The sequence below is a fragment of the Haliaeetus leucocephalus genome, unplaced genomic scaffold (genome assembly GCF_000737465.1).
Source record: "Haliaeetus leucocephalus isolate CR32 unplaced genomic scaffold, Haliaeetus_leucocephalus-4.0 Scaffold598, whole genome shotgun sequence".
NCBI lineage: Eukaryota > Metazoa > Chordata > Aves > Accipitriformes > Accipitridae > Haliaeetus > Haliaeetus leucocephalus.
In genome coordinates this window covers 1175640-1200987 of record NW_010973034.1, presented here as the reverse complement: position 1 = coordinate 1200987, position 25348 = coordinate 1175640, and positions in this window count along the sequence as shown.

Sequence of the window (25348 nt, the reverse complement as noted above, 5' to 3'; positions counted from 1 at the left end):
AGGTTGTGTTTATGGACTTTTTTTTAGTTAGTGGTAATCATTTAGACTTTATTTCTACTGTCTGTGGTTGGTGCAATTGGTTACAAAAGTATGGGGTTTTATATATTCTTTTATACCATCCTTTAGAAATAAGCAGACCTTCGTGCCTGTGAAGTAGCAAGTGGCGGTTTTTTGAGTGAATTCAAGCCTAATCTTGCATTTTTATGGCAACCCATAGAGTGAGGCTGAAACTAGTCCATTTGTTGCGAGTGGTGCTTGACTTGGCTGAAAGAGGAAGAGAAGGGGAAGGGACCATGGGCAAAACCAGTGATCCAGAAGTGATCCAGAAATAAATGGGAAAACATCTAGCAGCTGACTTGGATATTAATAAGTCAATGTGCATATTTTGAGATGGGACAGTACCTACTACATGCATCATTTGGATGTACCTGACCATGGTGAGGTACAAGTGTAAACAGTTTCTCACTCTGCTTCTAGGTTCACAATCTCTTCCATGCACTTAGCAGTTCAGCTGCAATTAGCTAGTGAGTTCTAATCTTATTACAACACATACATGGCCTTTCCACGACCAAAAAAAACTCATTTCTTGGAAGCCAGGGTAGAAAAAAGCAACAAAAGGGATACTCTTACTGTTATGCCTTTGTTTTTATAGGCAGCTCTAGCAGTGATAGAAGCAGGCTGCATCTCCAGCTCTCACAGAGGTAATTATACCAACCAGCCTCAACTTCACAGGCAAAAGAAACTTTGTTTTAAAAGTCTGTGACTGGAGTTTCGGACTTGTGGCAAATAGCTGTGTCATCACATCCCAAAAGGCCAAGGAAAGTTGGCCTAAGTCACCTGACAATGTATAAAAGATGAGCTAAAAGAAAAGTTTGGAATTTTTTCTTTTAATTTTTTTTTTCCTTTCTTTTCCTTCATGTTTTGCTTCTTCCTGACTATCAAAGGTCACAAGTATCTCAGAATAAAGCTTTTTGATATTATTACTAGTAGTACCAAACTGACATGGACTTGCATCTCATTATCCTGATACATAGCTCTGCTGAACTCAAGGGAATTTGGCATTTAAATTGTCACTAACCAAGGGACAGAGGTTGTGAATAGAAGTGTCTTCTTCACCATCCAGTGTCAGCTTTGATGTTGTGGCTGTTCAGTTTTTGGTTTATTTCTATATGATTTCAAATAGTTTTAAACTATAATTTGAAGACAGACTTGTCTACCTATACCTAAATTATGGTGTCTTAATTGTCTCAAATGCTGTTAACATTATTCTTTTAGTTCAGTCCTGGTGTTACAAAGCATTCACAAGCCTTCTCTAAAGGGGAAAAGGTTTAAAAAGGACAACAAATCCTCCAGAGAGGTAGAGTGCACTTATGCAGCTTTCCACTGACCATGTTCCCTGCCTACTTATAAGGGAGATGTTTTTCAGGGAATAAGGATGGAAAACAGCTAGCCCAGCAGCGTAGAAGAATATGAACCAAAAGACTGCCTGTGTTTATAGGTACAGGGTTAAAATAATAATGTTCTCTCATATTTTAGAGCTTCAAGATGTCCAAACTGTAGACTTCAGTGTAGGATGAAGGATAGCCAAGCTAGTTTTTGGTGGAATAATTAATGAACTGGCAACAGCCTATTCCCAGCAACACCGAGCTAATGACAAACGCACTCAGCAAAGGTGCTTCCCACCCACGATTCATTGGCAGGGGCTTTACCCAGCAGGGGTCCACAGGAGGACATAGTTAGAGCTTGTCTGCACCCAAGCTTAGACCCTTTCAAGCTTGTGTACCTCCAAGCCCTACTGTAGTCTCCTGTAAATTAGGTGTGCATGTTACTTGTGAGGGGGAAACCAGTCCTTTTAGAAAAGAGAAAAATGAAATGAAACAACTGCTGTGCAAAAACTTGAACCTGTGTGAACAAATAAAAAAGCAGTAGAGCAAGCAGCAAAGCTTTGCTCACATGAAAAATCAGTTATTGAGTTTTCATTTGGCACAAATGAACCTGTCATACCTAAAACTCATCCTCTTTTTTCTTTTTCTGTTTTACATAGAAGTTTCCCCAAAAGGAAAAGACCTTCCACTGCAGAACAGAAAATCAGTGACACCTCTGTGCATGCTTGAAAAATATTTACCTCCGTTTTGGCCAAATACTTAGGTATAAATAATGACAGGACAAAGAAATCCTGCTGCCATAGTACTTAAACTCATGGAAAATACATGACTGCAATTAGCTGTGCTGAAATACATGACTGCAGTCAAGCTGCTTCTTATCCTTGTCTTCCTCTTAGGTGTTTGCATCTTTTCCATCTCCCCAGCACATGGCAAAGCAGGCCACTATGAGGTCTTCAAATTTGTGATCTTCCATTCATTTTCATTTCAGAGCTCCTGCCACTGCCTTTGGTTGTAGATACAGCTCTGAGTTTCCAATCAAAACCCTCTTCAGGCCAAGAAGCAGAAAGAAGTGTGGTTTGTAAAAAGGAGGAGACATATGCTATAAACACAGGAGGACCATGTAGGATATCTTAATGACCCATTTCCACCTTCTTCCAATAGACCCTTCCTGCTCCTGCTACAACATCTACTACTTGACCATGCAGTAAGCTAGGAACAACTAAGCCTTAATGCGTAAGATTGGAAAGTTTCATTAGGATTAAGTTCAGCTCGCTCCTTTGTTTCTTCAACTGGTTTGCCTGTATTAGCTGTCTTGTACAACATGAGCATTCACTTCTGGTCTTGTCCCTCCTTGGTTTGCTCTCTGGAGTTGGACACACTTTTTCTCTGTACATTGGGTATTTTTAAATTTCACTGTCCAAAATCTTTAGTATCCAGAATTCTGATAGCCTTCATCCTTCCCTACCTTTCAGTAGTCCAACCGCCCATACATTATCTAAGCGTAGTTAAGTTTTCCACTGATTCTAACATAAATTTGAGCAATATATTTTTAAAACCCTCTCCTTTTTCTCCTGTTTTATGTGTTTTGCTACGCCAAGGTTTGAAGCAGAGTGCTAAGGAGCATGACACCACTCCAGTAAAGCTTTCAGTCATAAACAAGCCCACTGCTTTAACCATGGGGTAACCAGCTCTGCCAGTGACTGTGTGTTTAAAACATAATATGTACAGAGTCAGTGCCAAAATGCTTAGCATCCTGCAAAACAGAGTTGTAGCCCACTTGTTAGGAAAGTGTCCTCTATCTCACCCAATATTGTTGATCAATCATAGGTTTGCCAGTCTAGAAGCCATCCTGCATGCATTTCTGTCTTGGTAGCCCCTGGGAGACAGCTCCTCTGGCACTGCTGCTGTAGTACTGCCTACAGTGACTGGGGAAAGGTTATACCTTTGCTCCGAGAAGGTGTCAAGACCATGAATTATTGTCCAGGTGTCTTGTGGATCAAAGTTACTGAACATCTATCCATCGATCTCCAGGAGTGACAATGTTAGGCACTCTGTCTTAGAATTGGTGCAAAAAACTCTCAAGACCTGGGAAATTTTTTTTTCCTGGCACTTAATCCTGAGGCTTATAGTGGAACTAGGTAGAAGTGATATTGAACAAATAATGCCAGATAGGCCGTTGTATACATGTTGTCACTATATCTGTGCATGTTGTATATGTACATCTGGATATTGTACCTACTGTATCTGTAATTGTACTGTAATGTAATTTTGCTCTTACCAATGCTCATTTTACATGGAAACACTCACTACTTTACATGGCAGGCGTGGGTTTTACTCCATTAGGTGGTACAATATGCTGAGATTGACTCACTCGTATGCTGCAGTTTTTCTAGCATTATGGACTCCTGGTATTAGCAGTTTTGCATCATTGGTCGCCGCAGTAAATAGATATCTACTCTTCAATTTAAAATTCAGAAAATTCTCCTTTTCAGAGCACTTAAAACCAAATTTCAGTTTTATAAGCTTTTTTGTTTGTTTAATTAGCTTAAGAATTGTTTTCAATAAAGCATTTTACAGGTGCCATTGTATAACAAAGTTGTTTAAGAGTATGGGAAAAATGCAGTACAAGAGAAATGCAAATCTGCATAAGCCTCATTGTGATTTAACCCTTTTAGAGCTGAGTGTAGCATAAAGGGCTTGACTTTTTTTTTTCCCCCCTGCAAATGTATATAGACTGCACACAGACTGAACCCCTCACTTATGCTACAGTCTTGGCAATAATGTGTTCAGTTAATCTGCACAATGTAGAGTCATCCCCTCAAAAAAGTAATTCACTTCTTTAAAAACTAGGAGGAAAATAAATATGGTGCAGTAAAATTGTTGAGTAGAGGAATCTATCTGGACATTTCACAAAACATTTCATTATGCTGATAATTCCCAGAAGTGCTCTCAAGAGTGCTTTAAGCTGAGGATTACTGCACTGGATCTGATGGACTTTTTTTGTAGCCCCTTTAAAAGGCAGTGAACCGTTTTTCTATTTTATTTAAATAATGCCCCTTAAAATGGATTTTTAGAGGTATAATAACTCCTTAAGAGTCAGTTATGCTAAACAGTTTCTCTTGATAGAAATGTTGTAAAACTCGTTAACTGCACAATTTCAGATGCCGGCTTGGTGAACACTAACTGACATGTGAATGGCCAGAGTTTGTAAAATAAATTGAAATAGTTGTTGTATCACACAGCTAGCAATGCACAAGCTGTAGGCCACAAGGGGCTCAAACCTGACAGAAAATTACTTCAAGATGAATGAAAAGTGCTTGTTTCTCTTTATTAGTTTTTAGAGAACAATGAAAATGTTGAATTGTTTACAGAAGGGTTGATTAAATGTGGTCAGTAGGGCCATGTCCCTACTGCTAACTGTTAGCCTTCCCAGCCCCCAGCCCCTTCCCTCCACCCCATGCATCTTCTTATAGACTATTATGGTCACACATCTGTGTGTGAAATGTGCTCATTTTGACATTCCTCTGCTGCTCTGAGCTGTTGAGGCCTTTGTTAGGTAAAACACTGTTGTCAAGCCTAACAAGCAGGTCATGCAATTTGCTGGACACTGCAGCAGAGAATAGCCCTGCTATGAATTGCTTCGGCATCTAACAATGCTCGGTTCAATATCGAAATACATATGTATTTTTTTCCTTTGTTCAGCCCTGATACTTTCAATATTTTGAAGAAATACATATTTTGCATTTAAAAAAAAAAAAACAAAATGGGTTTGACATCACAGCACACTGTTTGTTTTATTCTTTTGTTGTTAGATACATTACGATGGGAGGGGAAAAAAGAGACTTTAGCTGCCCTTTTATGACCTAAATTCACTTTCTACGTGGTACTAAAGGCAGAAAGAGGAGATGTATCATGCCATACTATATTCTACCAGATTATGTGGTCTGCTTTCAAAGCAATTCAAATTAAGGCCACTTTAGGAAAAGTGGTATTTGCACGAGACGGCAACAACAGAAAATGTCCCTTTGAGGCAGTGACTTTAAAAACAACTTCTTAAAGATCAGGTTCATTTAGCAGCAATCAGGAAAGTAAAAACCACTGGATATGTTACTATGGCTGTTGAACAAAATTGTCTTCTTTTTTTCTCTCCACCCTATTCCATAACCTTCATCCCTTCCCCCTCTTCCCCAGAAGAAAAATCAACCACTAATGTGCAAGGCTTTGAATGCTATTTGTGGCAATCTGTCACTTTACATAGTGTTCCGCCCTGATGTGAAAGCAGGATTTTCTTTTTTTTCTATCTGCAGAACATGCTTTTCCAGGCCTATTATGTGTATAAACAATGGCATATGTAATTACCTTTCCGGGGTGGCAATTATTTCTCTGCATCAACAACTGAAGTTAAGGCAATCCATCCCGCTGCCCCCCACCTCCAAATAAAGGGTATCGTAAATAAAAAAAAAAAAAAAAAAAAAAAAAAAAAACAACCAAAAAAAAAAACCAAAAACATTAGGGGATCAAATCAAGGCTGCTTATATCAGCCTGGGAAGGGACAGATACTATCACTGCAGCCTTTAAATGTCAGCATGATCTTTTTTTTCCTAGCAGTAATTGCTTTACATTTTGTTTCAGATTGAGTCATTTCAACCTTTGCCTACAAGCCAGTTTTTGCACCCCCACCTCCTTACGCTGAAAACTTTTGCACTTTTGCTAGGGTGGATTTCCTTGGCAATTCTGTGGGTAAGAAAATACCATACCTGTCATGTCAGAGCTGTTGGAGGGTGTGAAATGCTGACTTTCTTGTCTTGCTTCAAGCTACAAGAGGTTATGCAGGGTAGTGGGTTGAGAGAGAGAGGGATGAAGGAGAGTTTTTATTTCTTTCCCCCATTATGTGCCCATCTTGCTGCGTTCCTCAGTGTTACTGAGGAACATCCATGCCTTCAGCTGGACATCCATGGACAGATCTGTCATCACTTCACTGTATCTGACAATTTAACCTAGCTCAAGATTTCCACTCTTGCTTTAAACCAAGGGTCTGATCCTACAAAGCATTATGGCTAGGTCTGTGCTGAGAATTCAGGTCAGACTTCCCCAGACCCCTTAACTGCATTGTGTGAGGATGGTACCATTCCCATTCCTCTGTTCAGAGACCCCGGGGGGCTTCTTGCTGCCTCCAGTGAGAGCCATGCATGGGTAGACATGGCATGGGGAGCAGTGCCCCAGCAGTCCCAGTAGCCAGGAACCATAGCTCATGTAACTGAGGCTCATTAGAGCAGCCTTACCATGAAGGAAAACATCAGCGCAGGTACTGCCCAATCATATGTTTACAAAAGCAGTCTAAACTACCTTTTATACCTGGGGAAGTGGAGGGTATGATACTGGGGCTCAAATGAAAGTCATACAGCAATGTGCGTTTCTTTTTCACTATTGATGCAAATTAAATTTACAAAATGCAAAGTCTGCTTGCTGGGAGCAACATATGCTTATATTTAAAAGGATGTCTTGCATCCTTTCTCAAACAGGTTTAAGTGAGGACTTTCTTGAGCAAAGACAGTCTTAAATAAATACTTAATTCTCAGTAATTATGGCAAAACTGAAGTCGATTCTTGTAAGCGCCTTTTGCTCCTGACAATGTTGTCATCAGTGTGCTTTACAAGGTACTCTTAATGCAGATAGAGTTAAGTGAAAGGTGTTGTAATGATGTCTCCTTCATTCTCTTCCACACCTTATGGACTGGGAGGCTGGCTGCGTGAATGCCCTCCATGTGTTATGTGCTTATACAAATTAAAGACCAAAAGGAGGAATAGGACCAAGAAGAAGTATAAACAAAACAAACTCAAAACCTCAGAGTAGTGTCCACTTGCTTATCTCATATAGACAGGCATTTTATTGTTCATGAAGGTGTTAAGTGGCATGCATCCTAGTTTTTTATTTATCTGGCAGGAAAGACACTGCACAGGGAAAGGAAAGCAGATGAACAGGTTAAAAATTTCCTTTCCTTCCCTTCTCGTCTCCAGTTCCTTTGCTGAAGGAACGGTGAGCAGCAAACATACGTAGTTACATGCATTCACCAGTCCAGGGACAACACCAGCATATTAATTGAGCCGAATGCTGCAAGCAGCTTTCCCAAATTTATATCTGGTGGTGATGTCAACGGAGGGGAATAAGAATTAGTAGAAGTCTTTCAGTTTTGTCTGCCTGGTAATGGATAAAAGAGAAACGAAAATCTCCTACAAAATGGAAATCACAAACAGCTCTGCTGGGGAATACAAACACAGCTTTGAAACCTTTCTTTCTTTTGCTTTCAATAGCTGTGAACATAAATCACAAGAGCCAAGCCAGGGGAAATATTAATCCTGCCACCAGGATCTGTCTCTGACTCTCTTCCTCGCCAGTTTGAGTAGGTGGTTTTGGAGTTACCCCAAGTGCTGATTCCATCGTTGCTTAGACTGTTAATGAGCTTTCTCCACAAGAAAACATTTTCTTTTGTCTCAGAGACAGTTCTGAGGGCTGCGTTCACCTCTGCATCTGTGCAAATAATATCTGTATAAGATTTGAGATAAGGTCTGGTAATGGACAGGGGAAAAGGGTATACTGTCAGGTGATGGCATCATCCTATGGTGGTGGTACCGTAAGCTGGTGTTACTTGCCAGCTAACCTCCAATTACAGCTTTCCTTTCCTATACCTCCTTTCCTACGAGGATCTCAAAATACTTTGCTTGCATAAATCAAGACTCCTAGTTCCACTAGGCAATGGAAAAGTATTATTATACTTGTTTTCATGTGAATACACTGAAATGCAGAAAAAAATAAATGTCGTTATCAAGAATAACATAAAGTTGTTGCTAAAGCTGGAAATAGAACCACAGGTCCAGACTGCACCTAAATAGACCCCCTCCTCTGTTCTGTGCTGTTAAGTGTAAGGAGTAATATCCAAAAGTTACTGTGTTATACTGTTCATATGCATTTAGTCAGTCCTGTTTGCAGAATCAGGAAACAGCTGTGAAGCCATCCTTCTCTGGAAAAACATGTAACAAATATTAATTTTGTTCTGGCTTGCTTTTTACTAAGAAAGTAGTAAGTAAGAAAGAGAAACAAAAATCTCCTAGAGACTGGAGGAGCTCTCATTCAGCCCAGCATGTTGTCTACTCTGAAACCTAACTGGGAACTTCAGGTTACATCCCAGCTGACACCACTGAACTTTTTAACAGAATCGACTGGCTGGGAGCTTTGTGTGTGATACAGAGCATTGTTAGTAGACCTGCGTGAGGATGTGATGACTTCATCTCCCCTAACCTGTCCCCTAAAACTGGGAGTGGCTCCAGGTTTTTTTAAGTAGTGATGTTCTTCTCCCAGTTAAAGTAGTATTATAAAGTTTTGTCTGGTGAATAGAGCAAATATTGTTTCTCACTCATTTTTACAGTTTCAGCTTCCAGAAAGCACCCTAGATGACAGTAAAGCTGCCGTTCAGTAAGACACCAAGACTGCTCCTATTAGGAAGGCCCTAATAAGCACAGACACTTTGCTGCTTTTATTTCAGCTCAGAATATGTCCAATCCAGCAGTCACTGAATTCAATCTTATCTGTTCAGATGATGGGTTTTGATGAACTGCATAAACCTGTCATTAAGGGGAGGACAGGTTATAGTCACTACTCAGGATGTTACAGTTTTCTTCATTGTTTATTGCAGATAGGGTAATGTAGCACAAGCAGAGACAGAGAAGATGAAAGTAAGGTTAGTTAAACACTGAGGTACTTTGTGATTAAAAAGAGTGATAGTATCAGGCCAACAGTTCAAAGGTTCAGTGTAAATATTGTTCATCTGTTTGTCTTTTCAGTTGTGACACTGGTTAGTGGAAAGATACCAAACTTCCATGTAAGACAAATTTTACAAAGGAAAACCACACACATAAAAAGTGGCCTCCGTTCCCTGATACAATAATAATAATTAAAAATTTAAACCTTTGACCTCTGTAAACATTATTATTTCTGCTTTCCTTTGCCTATGACCTGCAGGTGCTATATGTCTTTCCATGGCCCTTTTTCTTATCGGCAATTACTTACACAGTAATTCAAATCCAATTTCAATATTGACTACTAGGTTGTAAGCTCTGTGTCAAATGCTGGCTCTCTAGCATGTTCTCTTTCCATTAAGAACTTAGGAAACATTAAGACTTAGGAAAGAGAAAGGAAAAAATATCTAGCAAGTGATGGCAGCGAGTCAATTATGCTTGTTTTGCATGGTCCTCTGAGTTCACATTAAATTCATATTGCTCCTGGTACTTAAAAAGGAACATTTCCATTAAAAATTAAAACAGGTAAAGACCATCTACAGTGCATAACATAAAATCTGGGTTTTTCTTCTATCTGGCAGCAGATCACAGCTTTGTCCATCTGCACAGATCATGTGTCCCTCCTTGAATGATTTCACTAGCATTTGCTAGGCCAACACTAATTAACGTTCTTTGGGACCAGTCTTTACCGGTCTTTGCAGAAAAGCCCTGGCTGAATCATGGAGGTCACTTGGCCTGGTATTCAACCAGCTGCGAGGATGGTGCCAGGAAGAGATGCTCTGGTGATGCTACACGGTGGTGCTTTATTTCGAGTGCGGGGCCAGCCCTGGCCAGGTCAAACTCAGAACCAAATACGTGATGATACGAGTGCGTGGATGCCGCTGGAGTGACATAAGGGACAAACCTCACTGCCAGCATGGCCTTAACAGGACAGTGAAGTGTCTCCAGTTAATTCCCTGTGTTGCAAACTCCTAGACATGGAGAACAGACGTTTTGGTCCTGTGTTTGTACAGCAGCTAGAACAGAGGAATGCTGGCCTGTGGCTGCTACAGGGTGTCCCATTTCAAATATTTAAAGTAGCAGAAGAACCCCCAACACTGATTTTGCCAGTGTTGCAGAAGGTAACCACCAACAATTGTCTACAGTCCGTAATTAAAAACTTGTCCCACTGATGGCCTTAATTTCTGCTATAGAGAGTAGCCAGGAAAAAGGTCCACCACATCACCAGATGGTCTCCCTGTTCTGTAGTTTTCTTTTGTAAGACGGATACTCCTGACTATCAAATAGAGTTTATTCTGTAAGTTGGTGGGTATATTGCTGTATTCTGGTCTTGCAATCATTTTCTGCCTCCCCAGAGGTGCCTTCAAAGAGAACATCCTTCTGCTTCTCCATTACACCCCTCCTGGTGAATGGTCTCTAGTGTGGTCTGAGGGATTCCTCAGATATTTTCTTCTGATCCCTCCCATTTTGGTTAAATGTGAAGATTAAAAATGAAAACTGTTCAGGCTGGTGATGACCAATGTATGGAAAACATCTCATACTCTTCTGTTCAGCATCATTGCTGAAGGTGAGAATGGTATGTTATGGTCTTGTGTGCAGCTGCTTGACAGGTGTCTAGGAAAATAACCTAATATGCTGATATCATTTGTAAGGAGAAATAATTGATTCTGTCAGGTTTGCAAAAAGTGCTCTGCTTTCCTTTCTACCTGGGTATTTTTTAGTGACTGCCCAGGTTATTTGTGTGTCACTGGTCCTACATGAAATCACTGGATTTTTTGTTCTGCATCTGGAATTAAAATGCACTTATATTGATAATAAAGTGAAAAAAAAAATCAAACTGATTGATCTGAATTGTGTATGTACATACATCAGATGGTCTGGCTGATATTCTTTGGACAGCTCTACTTCCCCAGATTCTTAGACTACATTTCTGCTACCTGTGAGCCAAATGCCGCTCTCACTTTTGGAAGTCCTTGTGTGAAAAGCAACAGAACTCTGCCACTTTTCGAAGACATCCTCTATTAAATCTTTCTGTGTTCCCAGAAAGCAAGACCTTCCTTCTTGTATGAAAGTTGAGGTCCTCGTGATGTCTCCTTATGCCAGGCATTAAGAAAAATGTACCAATATTGTGAGACCACTGCAAGCACTTGGGTCCTGTAGCTTTCCTGCCATCTGTCCCACTGATGGTTTAAAGACAGTATACCCTATTCATCTGAAGTGAAACTAGGTGTAGCACCAGCCAAATAAATATCCGGGAGAATCTTTTTTATTGAGTAGACAGTCCAAGAATCTGTACTGCATGCTAAGGTTTGTCATGTAAACAACCAGCAAATTTTTGCATTAAAATTATGAAGGAAGCAATGATAATAATTACTAACCCATTCATCTGTCAGAAAAGATCTCCAATCTCACCCATCTTTTTTTCCTCACCAAAAATGTACTCCGTGTCTCCTCTGTCCCTGGATGCCACTTCCAGCTTACAAGGGCAGGGCTGGGGTCTCCTTCAGATAGCAAAGCTGTGCCTAATTTTGTCAGGAGAGCAGGCTGGACTGCTTGCAGATCTCCTTGCAGAGCAGTCTGCTCTGCCATCCCCCACAAGGCTCCCAGCCTCGCTGCCCTGTTGATCTGTTCCTCATCAGGGGCAGGAGGCTCAGCATCTCACTGACACCAGAAGCCACAAAGACAGATCCTGGTGACAGCAACTGCTAGGCAGAAATGAGTGCTTTGCAGAGGATAAAAAAAGTAATTTTATTTAAGAAAATAACCGTTCATAATTGGGCCTCTGTCACTTTAAATTTCAATGGTAATAGTAGTACTGGAACTTTAAATTACAGCTTTCAGTGGCTTCATGCTGAATCTCTCAATTACTCTTCGTAACTCCCTTCCCGGAGCATGTGCACCATGACATTGATATCGCTGTTCAAATCGAAATTCATGCCTGGGGGCCGGGCTGTGAGGTACACTGTGCATGGATCCTGCCTGACTCCATCACCAGCAACCGGGCAGACATATAGGGAGGTGGTCCTCCCAGGTCTGGGCAAATCCTGGTAGCCTCGTGCAAAAAAATTGCATGTTTCTGGCACTGAGACAGTGTCCAGCCCACCCACGCTCTTCCCATGGGGTGGGCTGGGGGATGCTCCTGCAGGCACAGCTTTTAGTGGAAGGGGAGGCAGCCCTGGGAGAGGTGAAGCAACTCTGCTAGAGATTATTGCTATTATTATTGCGGTGGCTGTTGAGGTTGACATTGCACATTGCTGCCAGAGCAGCCGGAGACAGCAGGGCGGTAGGTGTCTCTCAGGATGCAGAGGGAGAGCAAGGAAGGATTTTTCTTCAAAGACCTCAAAACTATGTACAGAGCGACCCAAGAGGATGGGGGGAAAAAAAGGAAGAAAGTAGAAAGTTTCAGGTCTGTTGCATTCTGACGTAAATTAGGTCCACATTATGGATTTTGCTGCTGTTGCTACTGCAGCCTTAGTGCATACCTGGTATCCAGCCCCTTCACCAGGAGCTCCAGCCCTTAACCTAGAGACGCACACGAAACTGGCAAGGGAAATGTTCAGTTCCATATAACCTGAAAATATGCTTTTAAACTCTAGAACGGAAGAGGGTCTCAAAAATTATTGCTGTAAAACAGGTTGTGCAAGTAACCAGCTTTGAAAATGCATGGGTTTGCTGGTAAGGAAAAAGACAAAATTTGTGCTGGTTGTACCCTACATTGACGGGAGCTAGAAGTGGCTGAGCCTGCAGTTTACAATAAGTGGGTGGGAACAAGAGACCACTTTGTCCTTCCAGTAACCCTGTCCAGATAACTGGAAATCTGCATACAGTAGCTTAAAACCAGCTCAGACAGGGCTCCTATCTATTCCCACTTCTAGCCTGGATGAAAAGCACAAGGATGGAGGTCACATAAACTCACTCTGTTCATGCAGTTCAGAGCTATTTGCATAATCCAAGCTTTCATTTTAAACAAATTAAGTGCCTGGCACTTTATGGTTGTGAAGAAACCTCCCCGAGGTGTGAGTGAAGTATGGAGCCACTGAAAGCAAAGTCCACTGCAGATCAAGTGGGAAGTGGCAGTGCAGCAGTATGAATGCTTCATAATGTAAACAGAAGTGCAAGAGACAGGAAATTTTTCACATTTTATTAAATCAGACTTTTACAGTAGTTGTTGAAAGCAAAAAACACTGAATTATATTTAGATAATAGTTCCATAAATAATGTGTGTTTTCACAGCAGTCACAAAGTCTGGAATTTATGTGCTAATTACAGACCCCAAATCATCTCTGCACAGATTTGCAATTAAAACTGAAATATTTTCATATACAATGTGAGCCCTGTATTCATAGCAACAGCTAAGAGACATGCTGGTTACAGTTTGCTCAGTAAATCTGAATATTTTATGTTTGAACACAATAGTTTCACTATTGTTTTCCTTACGTTCAGTATTTTAAAAGCTGAAAGAGTTTAAAGCCGAGTGCCACATTGTAGATTGCTATTCCTTTTAGAAAAAATATTCTCTATATGGCAAAGTATATACTGCAACAATCTAAGGGAACAAACAATTATTGAAAGACACAGAGAAAGCAAAATTCCTGTGTATGGTTATCTTCTTAATAAATATTGTAAAAACACATACTTTTAAAACCCTGCAGTGACAGCAAAGTGCAGGAAGAATGCAAAATTAGGGAGAACGTTGAATAATTCAGTAGCTTGTTATGTGATTGGATCTGATTGGCCCACACTAAGATGCTGCCCATAAAAATGATTTCCCATGGTAACATTGGTCTAGGGGTGGGGGGTTTATGATGTCCATAAAATGGGAGAACAAGGCTTACTGGAACTAATAATACCATGGCTGCGCAGAATGATTGATGATCTTTAAAAAGGCCCAGATTGGTTTCATCTTTCTTCAGATTTTATCACTCACTCTTTCTTAGTCACGTGCAATCACTAAGGCCAAGAGAGGTAACAAGTGTTTGATGTATGATACTTGAGCCACTTTTGTCAGAACTGCATTTATTTTAAACTGCTCTTATATTTGATACTCCCAACATGTAGATGTTCTTTATGTTTATTTTTTCTCCAGCTGATGAGAACAGACACTCCTGGGGTTGGGTCAAGAGGTAAGCCAAGCTCACATTAGAGCAACGGTGCCAAAAATTGCAGTAAAAATTAAACAGATCCTCCTTCCTTGCACTGGGACCATTTCCATTGCTGATTAAATGGATAAAGAGCTCTGTGGGGCTGACATGTTCTTGGGAGAACCTCATATCCTTTATTATTTGCAATACGCGCACACCTTTCAGAATGCTACTTACGCTTCTTGGAATATATTATCCGTTTCAATTCACTCTATCCTTCACAATCTGCAGAGCCACAAAAGCTCCTTTTATGTCAGAAGAAATTTCAGATGAATAGGGAAAAAAATACTTAATTTAACCAATTGGGAAAAAAAGGGTCATTTCCACTTGTTTCTGAAAGCTTACACATCTCCTCAAATACAACAAATCAAGCCAGATATCTTAATCATTTGTTGGAAACATCCTTATCAGTAACTTATTCATAAAGATTGCAGATGTGTGAGCTGAAAAATGTTTGGCAGGGTCCCAAAGGGAAAAGAAAGAGTATTAAAGGCTTGATCAAATAGCAATGTATTGGATTCCTGCTCATTTGGAGAACTTTCTGTTATCCCCATTTGTTCTGGTTGGAAGAATAATAGGTAAATCAGCGGGATGTCAGGTTTCTGAGACCTGTCACTGACACACACGCACGTGTTTGTATGTGTAGGTGTGATTACAAGACGGTACGTATACCTGTGCCACACCTGTATGCTTCTGCGTGGCTATGCGTAAAGACACACAGGTCCTCTCACTCGCAATGATTTTGTCTCCTGTAGAGTTTAATGGTTTTCTGTTTTGACAATTTAAACACTGTCTCAACACTGTTTAACAAAATCAAGAGCAGTTCTTGGCAATTAATTTCTGCCATCAATAGTATTCTCAAACTGGGCAACTCCCCTTGGAACGGGGAGCTGTAACAGCAAAGTCTGTGTGACTGAAAGAGCAAGACAATTCATTAGACAACTCTGCAGCAGCTAAAAGTGGCGGGGGATGTCAGCCCATGCTCCTGTGCTTCAATACTAATGAGAGTCATTGCATATTCATAACCCTAAATACAGTCAGCTTCTGATAAAAACTTTTGTCATCGAAGCTTCACAGCAAGAGCAAAGCATTGCAGTCCTCATGTCGTGGCACTTCCACCAAGCCAGCACAAGAGCAAGATTGATTGTTTTGCAACGCAGCCTGACAGGGAACTAAGAGATACTGCCCCAAGGGTCCCGAAACTAAGCTTAGTTTGATTACAAGGCTCCAAGTAATCAAAGAAACAAAAGAGAGGGGGGAAAACGGGGGGACGAATGTTGTTTTGTCTTGTTGGTGGATTTGGGGCTTGGGTTTTTTTATTATTTTTTAAAGATAAAGGAGGCTCTAAAGATGTAGCTTTCCTTATTGAGTGTTGAGAGTAATTATCTGTTAGACGTTTAAAACAGTTCATATCAATTTTTATCACGGAGGAAGACAAACGCCAGGCGCTAGCAAACTTGTTCCCATGTTGTAGGAACACTGCTGCATGTCTTAATAGATACAAATCTCTAAAACTGTATGAAGTTTCACGTCAATATGAATAGCAAAGATTAGTGAACTCAACCTGTCAGATATTAAAATCAGCTCTGCCAAGTGTTGCGCTACCCAGAATTCACTTCTTGCAGGTTCCTTTTCATTTTTGTTGTCAGCTCCTTCTTCTTCTCATCATTGTTGCTATTTTTGTTATTAGTTTTGAGAAACTACCCATCTTCTTTGCTGGCAGTCAAATCCTGAAGGTGTACAGCTCTGCTAGCCTTTGACCTTGCAATACCTGTCTGCTGGGGCAGCTGTTAGCATCCCCTGGAGTCAAAGAAGAGAAACGTATGTTTCAGCACCCGCTTTGAAAAAGCCTTGAGCATTTTCTCACTCATAATGATGTCTTCAGCTGGAATGCCAGCACATTTCCACATCTTTTTGACAGGCAAGCAGACTATAAAATATACATAAAATTAAATAAAACAGGACATTAACACAAAGGTTTCAAAATCTGATTACAGTGCAGGGTTGGATTTTTTTTTTCCCCAGCAATTATAAAATTGTGCATTTGGGAAAAAAAAGAACTGCACGGCTCAAGAGAAATCATGAAGGATTAAGGATGGGGAGGTTTCTCTAAACTGTTAAATATCTCAGTCATATGTATACAGGCTTTGAAAATAGAGAAATCTTGTAGTTATGATTGATTGAGGTAACTGATTATCCACAGATATTTTAAGTGTTGAGACATTAAATTGTCAGCCATATCAGTTTGATTGCAGTAAAACATGAAAACATTGACTTTTGTCTAGTTAGAGAAATTTATTTTTCCCAGAATGACAATCCTTTAAGTAGAAACCAGGCAGCTTGCCAGCTCTCCATGTCATACATTGAAGTTTGCAAATGCAACCCATATTTTCAAATGTTTTTCAAGGTTCAATGAATGGTGCATAGGTCTTTGGCAAATAGTCTTGTAATAAACAGATTTCCATATACTGCTTCAATCTTCCTTAAGCCTGGTGTAGACTAGTATTTATTCATTACGAATAAATGAATGGCATAGACAGTGGTTTGCATTCAAGGTGTATACGTATTCAGAGCTCTTCACTTATGTAAAACATTTCTCTAAAAGAAACAGTAACCCTCCTTGGACTGAAGCTATAGGAACAAGTTTGATTAATATGTTTTACAAGCCTGAAGTAAATGCTCATCATAACTGTCAGCAAGCTGACAGCTTTCAAAAAAGAGCCTTTGTTCCCAGAATGAGTAATTTGTGTGATCTTCTTTAAGATACCACACTCAAAACCTTAGAGGGAGAAGGTGTTACATTCAAGCAAATTCTACTCAAAATGTGATTGCTGTTAAGTCTGCTTTGTATTCTGGATCCTTGATATGCACACAGTATTTGACAGGATAGCAACTTTTTTTATTATTATTTGTTGTTCTTGCTTGTCAGAACACCAGTGCTTTCTCATTAGGCAGAGGTGCACTCGACAAGTTTTGCACCTACGTGCACGGGAGAGCTGCCGTTATCCAGTCCCCTGCATCACTTTCGCACTTGCTTGTGGTTTAATAGGTAAAGCCCAGGCATATAGAATTACAGGATACCTTAAAAATTACATTTGATTTACTGAAAGTGTAAGGAAGTAGAGCAAAAGTTGGAGGACACAGAGGAATGACCGAGCCGTACCTTGAGAAGCAAAGGGAACAGCTATTCCCTCTTTTCTGGCATGTTAAACATTTTCTCCTAAGTGGAGTAGTAACACCTCTGCCACAAAGAATCAGTGGCACATTGTGTCTCCAGCATTAACAAGCAAGTAGCTCAAGAACATGTCAACTGCTGAAAAATAAAACTGAGGTTACCCATTAGCGTGGGAAAATACTTCCTTCCTGACCTCTTCAGCAAAAGGGTTACTTTACAGCATGAAGCATTAGGTTTGATTACTTTTAGATAGCCAAACTTTGCTCTCAGTTGTATAATTTCAAAGCTGGAAAAGAGCATTCAGCTTAAATAGTCACATATTTATCTGTTTATATGAGTAGCTCCAGTGAATAATAACAATGAACTAATCCAGCCCTTTTAAAAAATCCAGTCAAAATATTTGACTGAATTGCACTGGATTCCAGTTTGATTTCAAGCCAGATAGAGGAATTAATCTTTATTTCTATCCATCTGTGTGCCCTTCTATTTCTGGTCTGTGGGGCTGCATGGAGCAGAGGAGGTGCCTTTTGTCGTTTGCCTACCTCCACTCCACCACTCTTCTCTGTTACAGACTTTGGGTCAATCCAAGGTAAGTCAGTCTCAGACTGAGGTCTGACCACTTGCTTTGCAATCCAACGCGCTAAATAAAACCTATGTCCAAAGTGTGTCACCTGAGTCACAAAGGTGTCCTTCCTAAAGTCAGGTGAACAAACCTGGATGTGCTCCTACACCCAACAAGATGTGGTTAGAGTGACTATATGACACTGATGCCTGTATTATTTACGGGTTTAGAGCACAAAAAAAAACTTATTTAATTGCTGGTTAAGTTATTGCTATTCTTTTAAATATGGGATTGCCTGAACGCAAGCTAGCTCACTGCTCCTCAGAAGTAGATGTTGGATGGGTCTCCACTGGCACCGTTGGCATCCTCGTAGGCTCTGCAGTCTGCTCCCACAGGACAGAGCAGAAGAGTCAAGCTCAGTTTCGGGAGCAGACACAGCCCGAGCTTGGGCATGGACAGACAGACAAGTTTCTGTGCAATGTGGGACGCTGCAAGGAGCTCACAGAGACAGCTGGAGCTTGACAGCCATCTCAGTTGCCCCAACAGCCTTCCGCTGGCCACATTAGTTTTACAGCCCCTCAAAGCAACTTATTGACAATAACTAGCTCTTACCTTCTCCTTCCCAGTCAGCTGTATGGACACACCCGGAGTAACACAGCAGAGGTGATTATCGCTTCCAACCATTTTCTAGTACAATTTTAATTCATCTTCATACTGGGGGAAGAGGATCGATGCTCTAGAAATAATAGAATAATACCGTTTAATCCAAGGTAGGAGTCCATTCCTTCCTACACAGCAATTTATTTCCTTAAAAACTCTCTTTAGGTTATCCTTATCATCATATTTTGGAAAGTTCAGGAGTTTTTTATTCCTTGCTCACTTTTACCTGTTTTGCCCTAATTCAGCTCCTTTTTCCAAGAGGTGTTGTTTTAGTCCTTTCAGGTTGTTCTCCAAATCCTGCATTATCATCTTCTTTAGAAGAACTCAACGGTTTTCCCAGCACCGAAATGAGTCTGGATTTTCACACCATTTTTTAAAAGAAACTCAAAACCCTGAGGTTAATAGCATTAGCGCATTTCAAACACTATGAAGGGGGATGGGGGGGTGTTATATATTATTATTACTATCTTAAAAAGACAATGTATATTCCCATCTATACATACTGTACTTAATAATTTTCTAGCTTCAGAATTCTGGAGGGAGATCATTCAGTCCTGGTAATTTGCTATTACTGAATCCCTCAAATTGCTCCATCGTTTTCATGCCATACATCAGCCTGTTAAGGCCACATTTTTATTTCCTGTGAAAAGTGACCTTGGAATAGAATTTAGAAACAAAATACATTAAAAGAGTGGGGGAGCTGATTCACTAGAAAAAGGTTAAGTTCTGAGTGTTAGTAAGTGTTGACAATGAGGAGATGTAATAAAAATTATAAATATTTGAGGGGTTTTAACAGTAATCATGAAGAAAAAAAATTACAGACTTTGTCATTAAAATATTTATCCTGATGTATCTATCTTATTGGAGAAAATGAGTTCAGTATTTCAGACACTGTGGTGTGGTAACTGGTGTTAATTTTAAATCTTTAATCACAACCACTGTAAGATAGTCAACTGAGATACTGGGGTGAAAATATGCAAAAGAAAATAGAGGGATATGTCTGGAAATTTTATTTGAAAGCGTAATCCACCGAATTATGCTACAGCATCCCAGATTAATTTGCAGAATCCCCATTAACTATGTAAAACTCCAGTGAAATGTATGGTCAGAAACAGCCCTCCTTTGACATGAGGATTAATGAAGTGGAGAAAGGAAGAAATGAAGGAACAGGGAAATTCAACATCCGACCTGGCTGTGCCCTCACTTTAGCACATGGTACTGTCTACACATGTACCACTTGCACTGGTAATTAATTTAATAATATGATATCTGTCCTAGAGATCTCCAGCTATTTTTATTTCTCATAGCTTCTTTGATCTTTTCTTCTTAACTGCTCCTGGCCTGTCAGTCTATGCTCTAATCTATTTATGTTACCTGGCAGAGTTTCAGCTCCAAAATTTCTTTGAGTTCTTGAGGTCCCACTTTAACTTTACATTTTCCTAAACCCAAATTAAAACAAACAAAGCTGAAGCGGGATTGTTTTCAACTGCTTCGGGGGGAACATGAAGGCATAGGAGTTATGACCAGCTTGACTGTTATGACCGTACAAGACTGGCCCTTATTTGGTTATAAACTGAAAGTTCCAGAGAATGGTAGACCCAAATGAGATTGAGCAACAACTAAACCTGTGGTAGAGCCATGTAATAGTTTCCAGCGTAGTGATTGCAGATTCATTTCCTATTTCACTCTTTGCACTCGTATATCTGATGTTTTGATGACACCAAGCTGAGTGGTGAAGGTGACATGCCTGAGGGACAGGATGCCACCCAGTGGGCCCTGGACAAGCTGGAGAAGTGGGCCCATGTGAACCTCCTGAGGTTGAACAAGGCCAAGTGCAAGGTCCTGCACCTGGGTCGGGGCAACCCCTGGTATCAACACAGGCCTGGGGATGAGTGGATTGAGAGCAGCCCTGCCGAGAAGGACCTGAGGGTACTGGGGGATGAAAAGCTGGACGTGAGCTGGCAATGTGCGCTTGCAGCCCAGAAAGCCAACTGTATCCTGGGCTGCATCCAAAACAGCGTGACCAGCAGGCTGGGGAGGGGATTTTCCCCTCTGCTCCCCTCTGGTGAGACCCACCTGCAGTACTGCCTCCAGATCTGGGGTCCTCAGCACAAGAAGGACATGGACCTGCTGGAGCAGGTCCAGAGGAGGCACACGGAAATGACCAGAGGGAAGGAACACATCTCCTGTGAGGAAAGCTGAGAGAGTTGGGGTTGTTCATCCTGGAGAAGAGAAGGCTCCAGGGAGACCTTACAGCAGCCTTTCAATATCTAAAGGGCGCTCATAAGGAAGATGGGGACAAACTTTTTAGCGGGGCCTGTTGCAACAGGACAAGAGGTAATGGCTTTAAACTAAAGGAGGGTAGGTTCAGACTAGATATAAGGAAGAAATTTTTTATGATGAGGGTGGTGAGACACTGGCACAGGTTGCCCAGAGAAGTTGTGGGTGCCTCATCCCTGGAAACATTAAAGGTCAGGCTGGACGAGGCTCGGAGCAACCTGATCTAGTTGAAGATGTCCCTGCTCATTGGAAGTAGGTTGGGCTAGATGACCTCTAAAGGTCCCTTCCAACCCAAGCCATTCTATGATTCTATGATTCTATATTTTATTATTCAGTTAAGGGAATGCCTTGTGCTACCATCATTTCCTCTACTTGTCATCACATAATGTTAACTAGTTGGTGCTGTGAAAGGGTTAATCACTACCGAATAGTGTGCTTCTCAATTAAATAGTTATTAGCAAAAGGCCACCCTTTTGATTAATAGTCCTAAAGAGTTTTCCTTCTCAACTTCAGCTGGTCCACAGCGACTTATAACATTACTTGCAGATCAGATCCCTCCTCAGGTTTCCAAGACCCAGCAGTGGCAGTTGGCTTACTGCAGGTAACACCAAACCTGCAGCCGTGTCTGCACCGGTGTTGCGTTTGTCACTGGGAAGTTTAGTCTTTTTTTAATTAAAATTGATGGACAGGTTTGGTCATTGTTTCTGAAGGATGTGTCTGGGAAGGAGGAGGATTCCTGCTTTCTGCTCATTTTGCTCTTGCAGTGCCTAGGGTCATGATCCTGATCACCTAAAGGTATATAAGAAGCAGAGAGTTTCTATGGCCCTCGTCTTTTTTTGGTGTGACTGTTCAATCTAGCCATTATCTGTCTGGCCCTGTGTTGCCTCATGGCAATAGGACAAACTGACAGTTTCTCATAGAAGAAGCTGCATGCTCAACAAAAAAGTACTATGGACATTTCCAGCAGTGGGAATGGTTCTCTGATTCCCATTGTTTAACAATTCTTTTTTTTTTTACTTTGAAAATGCAAATGGGCATCATTACATTTGGAAGGTACAAATTTAATTAGGTTTTTTTCTTTTGAACAAAAATCAAAATGAAATAGTCTATAAATTTAATCCTTTTTCTTTCCCTGAATTTTCAGCAAGACGTTGTTCTAACATTGAAACAGGTAAAAAATTTTAGTACTTTCTTACATATACCACTTTCAGTTATTTTTCTACCCTAAATCTCATCAACATTTTTAATGATATTATTTAAAAAAATAAAGCATCCAATTCATCAGACAGGATATCTCTTGCAGGTTTTAAAGCACAAAGAGGTTTTTAATTCCTGTAGAATACCTGGGGTTTTGGTATAAGCTGAGGAAGAAAAACTCTTCCATAAACATTTTCTGATTTAGCATTTTAGAATTCTGGCACATTCTTTTAGGTTTTTTACAATTACTATCATAATAATCATGTGTGCAAATAAAATACATCACATAAGGTCACTGAGAACAATTTTCAGAAATAAAAATGGCTTCTTTTTAAATTTTTTTTTCTTTTCTAGACTTCATAACCTGCTCCAGATAATCATACAAGCCTTCCCAGGAGCCAGATCTCAACCTCCCCTTTCCTTTGTCTCTGATGTAACCTTTGCTGAAACAGCCCCACTGCCAATTGATTAATATTTTCTTTGCTACCACTTTGTACCTGCAACCAGTATAGTGGCATAGCAAAAGGATCAGGTAGACATGCAATCCAGTTATCAACTGGCACAGGGAATTAACCATTTGCTAATAGATGGATTGTTCATATGGCACTTTATATTTAGTTTGTATTTTTGTAAGGTAAATATTTATATACATTGTTCATGTAATTTATTACATGTGTCCATGTGTGTGAAATATATGAAGGTTATTTATGGGCCATGTCAAAAGGTTATGAACAAATTGAATTTATGGAGAGGGTTCACTATTCCCTTGTGATCACAGCAGTAGTTGTTTTTCATGTGTTTCTAAAAAAAAATAGAGACCAGTCATAGCCTGTTTAGTGCTCACCAAAACCGATGGATCTTGAGCTCCTGGCAGTGTTACTTTAAACTAAAGAGGTTATCTGGCACTAAAACAGACTAAGGCATGTTGCAAGATCAATTACTAATGGGAAGTAACTTCCACCTGTGGACCACAGTTCACAGCACCATGCATGAGCAGTGTTTCCACTTACAGAATGACCTGGAAATCTGCAGGTCTTTCCTTATCCTCTTGTTCTGCTGCAAGGAGTTCTCCATGAGTGGATGCAGTGTCCTACAATAAATGCTCTGACACTCATATTTTGAGAGAAAGAGATAAGTATTCAGTTCAGAGAGCATTCTTGTCCTTCTGGAGCAATCTCTGGAGTGCATCCTTGAGCCAGGTAGAAGAGCTGTTGGGTAATACACAAAGTCACTTGACAGCACAACACAACATGAGTTCCTATGATGAATATAATCATCAACCTGGGGCAAAGAAGTAATAATTTTCTTCCCAAATAATTTTCTTTCTGCTCCCTTGGTATGCCAGGAGAACAACAGACCCTCAGCAGACTACCAAACACCATTTTAATAACCCTGATTTTTGTCAGTGAAAGGAAATACGAATGTTACCAATAATTGTATATGTTGTACCAGATGTCTGGAAAGATAATGTTTATCAAGCTATGCACAAAGCCTTTTCTGTTGAATTTCTGGCTCATTCCAGTAACTTTTTCTTTGTATTTGCATCAAATCATATTCTGCTCCCTTCTTGACACGTCAAATGTGCTAATACTGTTTTCACATTAAAAGTTGTTTTCAAAGAAGTACCAGCATGTTTTCTGTGTATTTCACAATATTAGCAAGTCTTCTATAGGACTTGCCAGCAGCCTCTTGGTTTGTTACTGCAGATTTCGGTTATTAACTGTATTAAAACATAGAAGAAAATTATCTATTTCCGAATTACTTCTTAATAATTATATAATTAGGATTTTAACAGTATTTTAACATTTGGGTCCAAAAATTCAGGTGCTTTACTATACTTTGATACATTTATTTTTACAGCCATTTTGAAATTCAGTTAGAATGATTCTTTTCATTTTATAATGAAGACACATGCTTTTAACTAGCCTGTAACCTCATCTATTGCACAGTAATTATGGATGATGCAATAGCTTAGAGTATTTACATAAACTCATCAGACACAGTAAACAATCATCAAAAACTTTAATAACATCAGATTAAATCTTGAAGTTATTAATTCATTTTTAGTCAGTACTTAGATGTATAAACATTTGGGGGGGGTGATTGCAAGGAGTAGGTGATGACCTCAAGATTTCACCCAGTACTAATAGATTTAGTCTAAGGTTTCTTCTTTGCTGTTAGACACTAAACGATCCCATCATCAATTAATCTGAATGTTTGCTTTAATATAGTTCTTTTATGATTGAAGTTTGAAGATATTTCCTTGAACTAGATATTTTAGTGGTTTAATCTCATAATAAGTATTAAACATAACTTGACAATATAGATTATCAGACTGAATGGTTTTAATAAACTTAATTTGCTGAAAAATTATAATTACTTCTTTTTTAATCAGAGCTTGAGTTCATGAAGGGGGGAAATTAACTTTCTACATATGGCCAAATCCCTATTTCTCCAATTCAGTGAAAATTCCTGTTCAATGTAGTCTTGTCTGAGTGAGGGATGAATAGGGATTTGACTGTGGTAAATATAGAGCCCAGAAAAATTATGTGTTTTCCTGCTGTTACTATCAAGACAGTTACTATTCAACATTGTGCTTCATACTAAATTGGCTTTTCCAGAGCATGCTAATGTTTATAAGCTATCAGTACCTAATTTGTCCTATTTGTAAAGAATGGGGCAAAAGCAATTCTTGGTTACTATAAGTCAGCTGCTTTTTTTTTTTTTTTTTTTTTTAATTTTCCAAAGGTTATGACACCAGGCTGTTTGTATCTCAGCTGCCAGATGCATAAATGATCAAATCAGGAGAAGTAGGAATTTTTTCACTCTGAAGTTTATGCAATAAATTGTTATTCAAGAAGTGCACAAGAGCAGAGATCTTCCATTGAAGAGTCTCTGAGACGAGAGATGTGGGTTGATACCAGGTCAAAAGAGATGCTAATCAGAAGGCCCCAAGAATAAGTTTTCTGGCAGAAACCCTAAATTTATTTGAGGACTGGTGTCTATCACCATCCATTACAGCTATCCTAGAGCTTTACACAGAAGAATTTTATCACAGAAAGTCATTACTAATTTATATTATGAATATGAGTTTGATTATGATTTAAAAATTGTTTTCTTATTTTTCCGGGGGGGGGGGGGGGGTGGGGATTTAG